The 8,823-nt window shown below is 39.2% G+C and overlaps 1 protein-coding gene across 1 annotated transcript in view; it reads left to right on the top strand.

The window, feature by feature from the left end:
- LOC103250444 (activating transcription factor 7-interacting protein 2) overlaps window positions 1-8,823 on the top strand; it is a gene marked incomplete at its 3' end in the record, with an annotated part of 66,143 nt that overhangs the window by 19,145 nt on the left and 38,175 nt on the right. The window lies entirely within an intron of this gene.

The following is an 8,823-nucleotide window of genomic DNA, read 5'->3' as shown; positions in this document are numbered from 1 at the left end:
ACTCCAGTCTGGGTGACAGAGTGACACTCCAACTCAAAAAAAAAAAAAAAAGAATGATCCCGCTATATGTCATGTCATCTTACCTGTAAGGACACATTTAGACTGAGTAGAAAAGGTATTCCATGTAAATGGAAGTCAAATGCCAGTAGGAGTAGCTTTGCTTATATCAGATAGAACAGATTTTAAATCAAAAATGGTAAATGAAGACAAAGAAGCTCATTACAGCATGATAAATAGATCCATTCAATGAGAAGATCGGACCATCCTAAATATATATGCAGTCAATACCAGAGCATTCAGATTAATAAATCAAATATTAGTACACCCAAATAAATAGATAGCAATATAGTAATATTGGGGAGTTTCAACATCCCACTCTTACCACCAGACAGAAATTTGTAATCTGATCCTAAATTAATATGGAAATTCCAGGAACCCAAAATAACCAAAACAATCTTCAAAAAGAATAAAGTTGGATGACTTACACATCCTGAATTCCAAACTTATAACTAAGTAACAGTAATCAAGACTGTGCGGTACTGACATAATGATAGACCTGTAGATCGATGGAATAGAATTGAGAAGTCAGGAATAAACCTCTCTGTAGGTAATTGATTTTTCATAAGAGTGTCAAAACAATTCAGTGACGATTGAATAGATTCTTAAAATTGTGTTGGAACAACTGGATGCCCATTTGAGAAAGAATGAATATGCTGGAGTGCAGTGGCACACTCACGGCCAGCACAGCCTTGACCTGCTGGGCTTAGGTGACCGTTCGTCCTCAGTCTTCCAAGTAGCTGGAACTCGGGCATGTGCCACCAAGTCTGGCTAATTTTTGATTTATTGTAGAGATGAGGTCTCACCAAGTTGCCCAGGCTGGTCTTAAACCGCAGGCTCAGTTAATCATCTCACCGTGGCCTCTCAAAGTGCTGACATTATAGGCATGAGCCACTGTGCCCAGCCTCAAAAAGATTAAACTTAAGAGCTAATATAAAACTTTTAGGACAGGGATCTATGACATTGGATTCAGCAATGATTTCTTAGATATGACACCAAAAGGCAAGCAACAAATTAAAAATAAATTGAATGTTGGAAAAATTTAGAACTTTAGTTTTTAAAGACTACCCTGAAGGAACTGAATAGACAGTGCACAGAAAGTTTAGGAAAGCTTGTAAATTATATCTTATAAAGTACTTAATGTAGATAATATAAAGAACTTTTACAAGTCAACAATAAATAAACAAATAATTGAATTTTTCAATGGACAAAGGATTGGAATGGACATTTCTTCAAAGATGATATACCTCCAAGAAGCACATGAAAAAATCATAACACCATAGCCATCAGATAAATGCAAACAAAATGGCAGTGAGGTACCAGATCAGTTGCACCCGGATGAATGGCAGATACTAAGACAGATATTCTAAAATATTCTAAAATTGATGTAAGTATTACAAATGTTGGTGAAGAGGCGTTAAAATTGGAACCCTCATTGTCTGTTGGTGTGAATTTTAATTGTTTTAGATACATTGGAAAACAGTCTTGGCGTTTTCTCAAAAGGCAGGATCAAGCGATTCCATTCCTAGGTTTTGAGAGGAAAGAAAAATGAGATATGTGCATATAAAAACTTGTACATGAAAGTTCATATCAGCATTGTTTATAATAGACAAATATTGAAACAACCCGCATCTCTATCACTTAATGAACGCATATATAAAATGTTGCATATCTATATGGTAGAATACCATTCAGGCACATAAAGGGGTAAAGTGCTGCTACATGCTACAACATGGATGACCCTAGAGAGCATGTTATGAAACTAGTAAAAAAAGACCATTGTATGATTCTGTCATATAAAATGTTTACAAAACATAAATTTTACAGAGACACAAAATAGATGAATGATTATCTAGGGTTTAGCGGGTGATGGACAAGAATAAGGGTGTGACTGATAAATGGCTCAGATTTAATCTGAAAATATTCTAAAAGTGATGTGATGGTTGCCTCAGTCTGTGAATATACTAAGAACCACTGAATTGTACATTGTAAATGAATGAGTCGCATGTTATATAAACTATATGTTAAGCCTTGTGTACGTGTGTATACATCATACTCTATATATTTATATATATATCTTTACAAATATAGTTATGTTCTTGAATCCCAGCCCATTTGTTTTGTTGTTTATCTGTGTAATTTTACAAGTGAATTCTGAAATATATATGGAAATGCAAAGGGCCAAAATAACTAAGCCAGTCCTGAAGGAGAACAACAAAATGGGGTTCTTATAATGTTACATGTCAAGACTTTTAAATAGGTAGTAGTAATTAAGGCAGTGAGACCAATGTAACAGAATAGAAATCCGCAGTCATGTGTCTTGTGACAAGGATGATACTGGGATACAGAGGAAGAAAGGATGGTCTTGTCAATATATGATGCTGTGGCTATTGAATAATTATATGGAGAAAATATATTTTAATCTCTGTATCACATAATCAATTCCAGATTGTTTGCATATTTAAATTTGAGTGGCAAAACAAAGATTTTGGAAAAAAGCCATAGCATATGGTGGGGACCCAAGAAAGCCTGGAATTATCTTTTGAGGGGTGGGCCCCTTGTGGTACAGGCTTCCCATGCTATGTGTGTGCTCTACAAACCCATCGACATTAGTGTACCAGCTAACGTTGTAGAGGCTGCCTTAGGCTTCAGTGAATTTTTTTATTGTGGAGATTCTTTGACTGTGTTTGCCCATTTCATAATGGGTGATTTACAAACATACCTGCCCCATACCACTGCTGTGTTCAACAGTTTTTGTCCAAAACTGGCTTGATTCCTGGGCCCCACGCTTCCTATTCACCTGATCGTGCCCCAAGTGACTTTTTTGTTTCCCTGGTTGGAAAAAGTGCTCAAAGGGAAACATTTTGCCGGTGTGGAAGAGGTGAAACAAAACATGGCAGAAACACTAAAAGGCATTCAAATTTATGAGTTCAAAAACTGTTTTCAGCAGTGGAAAAAGCGTCTCGATAGGTATATTGCCTCAAATGGAGAGAACTTTGAAGGTGACTGAAGTTTAAACATGTAAGAATAGATACACATTTTTCAATAAATTTCAGTTGTTTTGGGGTCCCCCTTGTATGTTTATAACTTTGGAGTGGGCCAATACATCTTTGTAAAAATCTCTAAGGCACAAGGAATAAACATTATGAAGTATACAACATTAAGAACTACCCTTGGTGGGTACGGTGGTTCACGCCTGTAATCCCAGCATTTTGGGAGGCTGAGGTGAGAGGACTGCCTGAGCCCACAGGTTCGAGACCACCCTGGGCAACTTGGCAAAACCTCATCTCTACAATAAATCAAAAAAATTAGCCGGGCATGGTGGTGCATGCCTATAGTTCCAGCTACTTGGAAGACTGAGACTGAAGGATCACCTGAACCCAGCAGGTTGAGGCTGTGGTAGCCGTGAGTGTGCCACTTCACTCCAGCCTGGGAAGTAAAATGAGACTCTGACCTCCGACTCAAAAAAAAAAACAAACAAACTACTCTTGGCCACGTGTGATGGTGCATGCTTGTAATCTCAGCACTTTGGGAGGCCCAGGTATGCAGATTGCTTGAGCCCAGAAATTTGGGACCAACTTGGGCAACCTAGCAAAACCTCGTCTCTATACAAATTAAAAGATAAAAAAAAAAATTAGCACCTATAGTCTCACTACGTGAGATGCTGAGGTAGAGTATTACCCGAGCCCACGAGGTTGAAGCTGCCATGAGCCACGATTGTCGTGATCATGCCACTACACTTCAGCCTGTACAGCAGAGGGAGACCAGCTGTTGTACTGCAAATTCTTTTTTTCTTCCTTTTTTTTTCCCTGCCAGGGTCTCCCTCTGTCACCCAGGCTGGAGTGCAGTGGCCTTCCTGGGCTCAAGCAATTCATCAACCTCAGCCTCCTTAGTGGCTTGGACAATAGGGATGCCCCCGTGTCCTACTTATTTTTTAAAGATTTTTTTAGAGATGAGGTTTTGCTATGTTGCCTAAGCTGGTCTTGAAATGCTAGACTTTTTTTCAGTTAAGGTCTACTCATGATAACATTTAACTTTGACTTCAGTGTTTAGTGAAATGTTGACTGAAGAATGATTTTAAACAATCTTTAAATGTAGTAAAATCCATGGAATTATCAGATTTAGAACTTTTAAAAAATGACAATTTAGAGCTTTTAAAAAATGACAGCTTCATACTAAATAACATAGAGGTAATGTAAATAACAATAAAGTAATACTAAAATAGCAACAATATATCAAACCAAGAAGGCATAACATCTAATGTAAATTAAGTCTTTAATGTGTCATCATAAATGTAAGTGGATTAAATTTTATTAAAAGATTTGAGATGGGCATGGTGGCTCACGCCTGTAATCCCAGCACTTCAGGAGGCCGAAACAAAAGGATTGCCCAAGCCTAGGGATTCAAGACATTCCTGGGCAGCTTGGCAAGAACTGGTCTTTACAGTAAATCTAAAATTTAGTTGGGTGTGGTGGCACATGCCTGTGGTTCCTGCTATTTGGAATACTGAGGCAGATGGATCTCCTGAGTCCAACAGGTCAAGGCTGCTGTGGCCATGCGCATGCCACTGCACTCCAACCTAGGCGACATCTCAAAAAAAAAAAAAAAAACCTAGTTTAAAATATTTTAAGCTTCACAAAAGATATAAAACGTGAATTGTTATAAAAATGTGAAGGTCAAAGACAGGAAACAGGAGTTACATCATCAGATAAAATAGAATGAAAGAGCAGATTTATTTTATGTTTTAAAATTTAAAGTTAGCTGGGTGTGGTGGCCCACGCCTGTAATCCCAGCACTTTGGGAGGCAGAGGGGAGGAGATTACCTGAGTTCAGGGGTCCGAGTCCAGCCTGAGCAGTATGGTGAGACCTCATCTCTACAATAAATCAAAAAATCATCTGGGCGTGGTGGCACATGCCTGTGGTTCCAACTACTTGGAAGGCTGAGGCAGAGGGATTGCCTGAGCTCAACAGGTCAAGGCTGCAGTGGCCACAAGTGTGCCACTGCACTCCAGCCTGGGAGAGAGTGAGAGTTCGACTCAAAAAAAGAATAATAATGAAATGAAATAAAATTTAAAATTAACTGTGGATACAATCAAACAATTATATATTTGAGGAAAAATGAAAATAGACCCTTTCCTCTTTCTGTATGCTAAAATCAATTCTAGATAAATTGAGGACTGAAATTGTAAAAGAAAAATCTCTAAAACTTGAGGACAAAACATAATTTATCTTTTTCACAATGAGCCACAGGATAATGTTTTGTTGATCTCTGTGAGATATGACTTATTTAACAGCAAAGCAATCAAGTTGACTAAAGAGAGTTAGAAATTCTGGTGATGTTGGAAATACCCATTGTTTTTGTTTTGTTTTGTTTGAGTTGGAGTCTCACCCTGTCACCCAGGCTGGAGTGCAGCAGCACACACTCACAGCCACCCCGGCATCGACCCGCTGGGCTGAGGTGGAAAGATTGATCCTTCCACCTCAGCCTTCCAAGTGGCTGGAACTACAGGTATGCTAACACGCCTGACTAATTTATTTTTAATTTTATTTATTGTAGAGATGAGATCTCACCAAGTTGCCTAGGACGGTCTCAAACCCATGGGTTCAGGCAATCCTCTCACCTCAGGCTTCCCAAAGTGCTGGGATTCCAGGCTTGAGCCACTGTGCCCAGACTTCATTGTTTTTTTATTCTCCCAGCGATGAATTGGAATTTCACTAACCTATACTACAACAGGTAAAATGCTTTTACACGTTTACCAATATTTAATTCCCCCGAATCTTTTACTGATGGTTTTACTTGTCTTCCCTGAGCTTTCTCATGCATAGGTTTTCTAGGTGAAGTGCCTCTTCTCATTGTCCTAAGTTTAGTTAACTGTCAAGTAATAATATTAACAATTATTTATCTCATATTGTTTATCAATTTTAACAATAATTCACTCTAAGGAGACATTCTGCATTTGTATTGTATATTTTAAACATTGCACTTCCATGGTATAGCACCACGTCATCAGATATCCTGCATTAGTGAAAAACTTCTTTATCATCAGTAGGCCTCATGGTTTCACACATCATCATGGGGAAGAATTTCTCAAATATTAAGCTTTAGCTATAAATGAAAGAAAAAGATTAATTTGACTATATTAAAACTAGAGGTATAGGCTAATCTTACTATATTGAAAATAAGATACTTATAACTCATATAACAAAGGATTGAGAAAGGAATATGGTTTATTTATAATATGTTAAATACACTTTAAAATGAGAAAAGATAGACTGGGCATGTGACTCGTGACTCACAGCTATAATCCTAGCAATCTACAAGGCGGAAATGGGAGCATTTCTTGAGCCCAGGAGTTTGAGACCAGCCTGGGCAACATAGCAAGACCTCATCTCTACCAAAAAAAACCCCAAAACTACCTAGGACTGATGTCTCGTGCTTGGAGTCCCAGCTACTTGGGACGCTGAGGTGGGAGGATCTCCTGAGCCCAGCAGGTTGAGGTTTTGGTGAGACATGATCCTACCACTGCACTCTAGTAGGGGTAACATAGTAAGACCCTGACTCAAAAAAAAAGAAAAAGAAAATATAACCCAAGAAAAAATAAGCAATACATAACCAGGAATTTTTATAGAGGAAGAAATATACATAGGTAACAAACATATGAAAAGTTAGGGAAAGGCAAATTAAGACGATGAAATATAATTCCACATCCAGGTAGATGGGTAAAAATCGAGTCTAGGAAAATGAAGGACTCAAGAGGCTGTGGATCAGTGATATCTCTTGTACATTACTTTTCTGGGTGTACATTGGCAAAACTGCTTCAGAAAATAATTTTGCTGTCCTGAAAGTTGAACTTGTATGTATACCTTATCACTACCCAAAAAACACACTCAAGAATTGTTATCGCTGGGCGCAGTGGCTCACGCTTATAATCCCAGCACTATGGGAGACCGAGGTGAGAAGATTGCCTGAGTTCATGGGTTCAAGACCAACCAGGGCAACTTGACAAGACCTTATCTCTACAGTAAATCAAAAAATCATCCAGGCGTGGTGGCGTGTGCCTGTTGTTCCAGCTACTTGGAAGGCTGAGGTGGAAGGATCACCTGAGCCAAGCAGCTAGAGGCGGCAGTGGCTGTGAGCGTGACTCTGCACTCCAGCCTGGGTGATAGAATGAGAGACTCCAACTCAAAAAAAAAAAAAATTGCTTGCACGTATACATCTTGAGACAAAATTGTTCAAAACAGCAGTGTTATGTAAGAACAGAAACAAAACCTGGAAATGACTTAAAGATCCTTCTTAGATAACCAGAAAAAAATTTTTGGCATGTCAACCCAATGGATAGTTACAATGCTATGAATGTAAATAAATGTTTGCTATAAACAACCAAATGGATGAATTTTTGACATATACAGAGAGTGCCAAAAAAGCATACACATTTTAAGACAGGAAATACTATATTAAAATTGTAATACCCTAGCCGGGCTTGGTGGTTCAGCCTGTAATCCCGCGCCTTTGGAAGGCTGAGGTGAGTGGATTGCCTGAGCCCGCGGGTTCAAGACCCGCAACTTGGCGAGACCTCATCTCTACAATAAAATCAAAAATGAGCCAGGCATGGTAGCGCGTACCTGTAGTTCCAGCTACTTGGAAGGCTGAGTCAGAAGGATCGCTGGAGCCCAGCAGGTCGAGGCTGCGGTGGTCGGGAGCGGCCACTGCACTCCAGTCTGGGCAACAGAGTGAGACTCCAACTCAAAAAAAAAAAAAATTATAATACCCAATAATATGAATAGAAATCACGTTTGACTTCTACTATTACAAGAGGTCCTCAAAGTGGTCACCATCAGCATCCAGACTCTTTTTATTATGGCAAACGTCTCTTAAAATGTGTATATATATATATTTGGCACCCCTGGTATATGAGTGAAAAAATAAGTATTGGAAAACTGGCTGGGCGTGGTGGCACATGCCTCTAATCCCAACACTTTGGAGATGGAGGCGAGAGGATTGCTCGAGCCTAGGAGTACTGAGACCTGCCTGAGCACAGTGAGACTTCATCTTAAAAAAATTAGCCTGATGTGGTGACATGCACTTGTAGTCTGAGCTACTTGGGAGCCTGAGATGGAAGGACTGCATGATTATAGGAAGCCGAAGTTGCCGTGAGTCATGATCATGCCACTTCACTCCAGCCTGGGCATCAGAGTGAGACCCCTATTTCAAAAAGTAAAGACCCCCTCCAAAACAGGAAAGTACAAGATGAACCTGGGATCTTGTTAAGCCAAAAAGGAAGTATTCAAAAGATGATGGAAACTCCCGTTAATCAGAAGGGGGACATCAAAATAAGCTACTATAATAATAGGTATAACACATTAAATAAAACAAGACTGTGAGTTAAACTGATAAACTAATGAGCCAGAAGGAAAAACTTTTAAAAATAGAAATCTGGCTGGATATGATGGCTCATGCCTATAATCCCAGCACTTTGGGAGGCTGAGTTGAGAGGCTCACTTGAGCCCAGGTGTTCGAGACCATCTGGGCAACATAGTGAGAGCTCATGTCTACCAAAAAAAAAAATTAGCCAGGTATGGCAGTGCACACCTGTAGTCCCAGCTACTTGGAAGGCTGAGATAGAAGGATTACCTGAACCCAGGAGGTCAAGGCTGCAGTGAGCTGTGATCCTGCCACTGTACTGGGTGACAGAGTGAGACCCCAACTCAAAAAAAAAAAAAAGCTTTAATTTGCTCAAAAAAGTTAAACAATGTGTTTGTTTGTTT

This window comes from Carlito syrichta, unplaced genomic scaffold (assembly GCF_000164805.1).
Source record: "Carlito syrichta isolate Samal-C Ts95f unplaced genomic scaffold, Tarsius_syrichta-2.0.1 Scaffold130455, whole genome shotgun sequence".
Lineage (NCBI taxonomy): Eukaryota > Metazoa > Chordata > Mammalia > Primates > Tarsiidae > Carlito > Carlito syrichta.
Note: the sequence above shows the minus strand (reverse complement) of the source record. Positions and strands in the feature narration are given on the sequence as shown.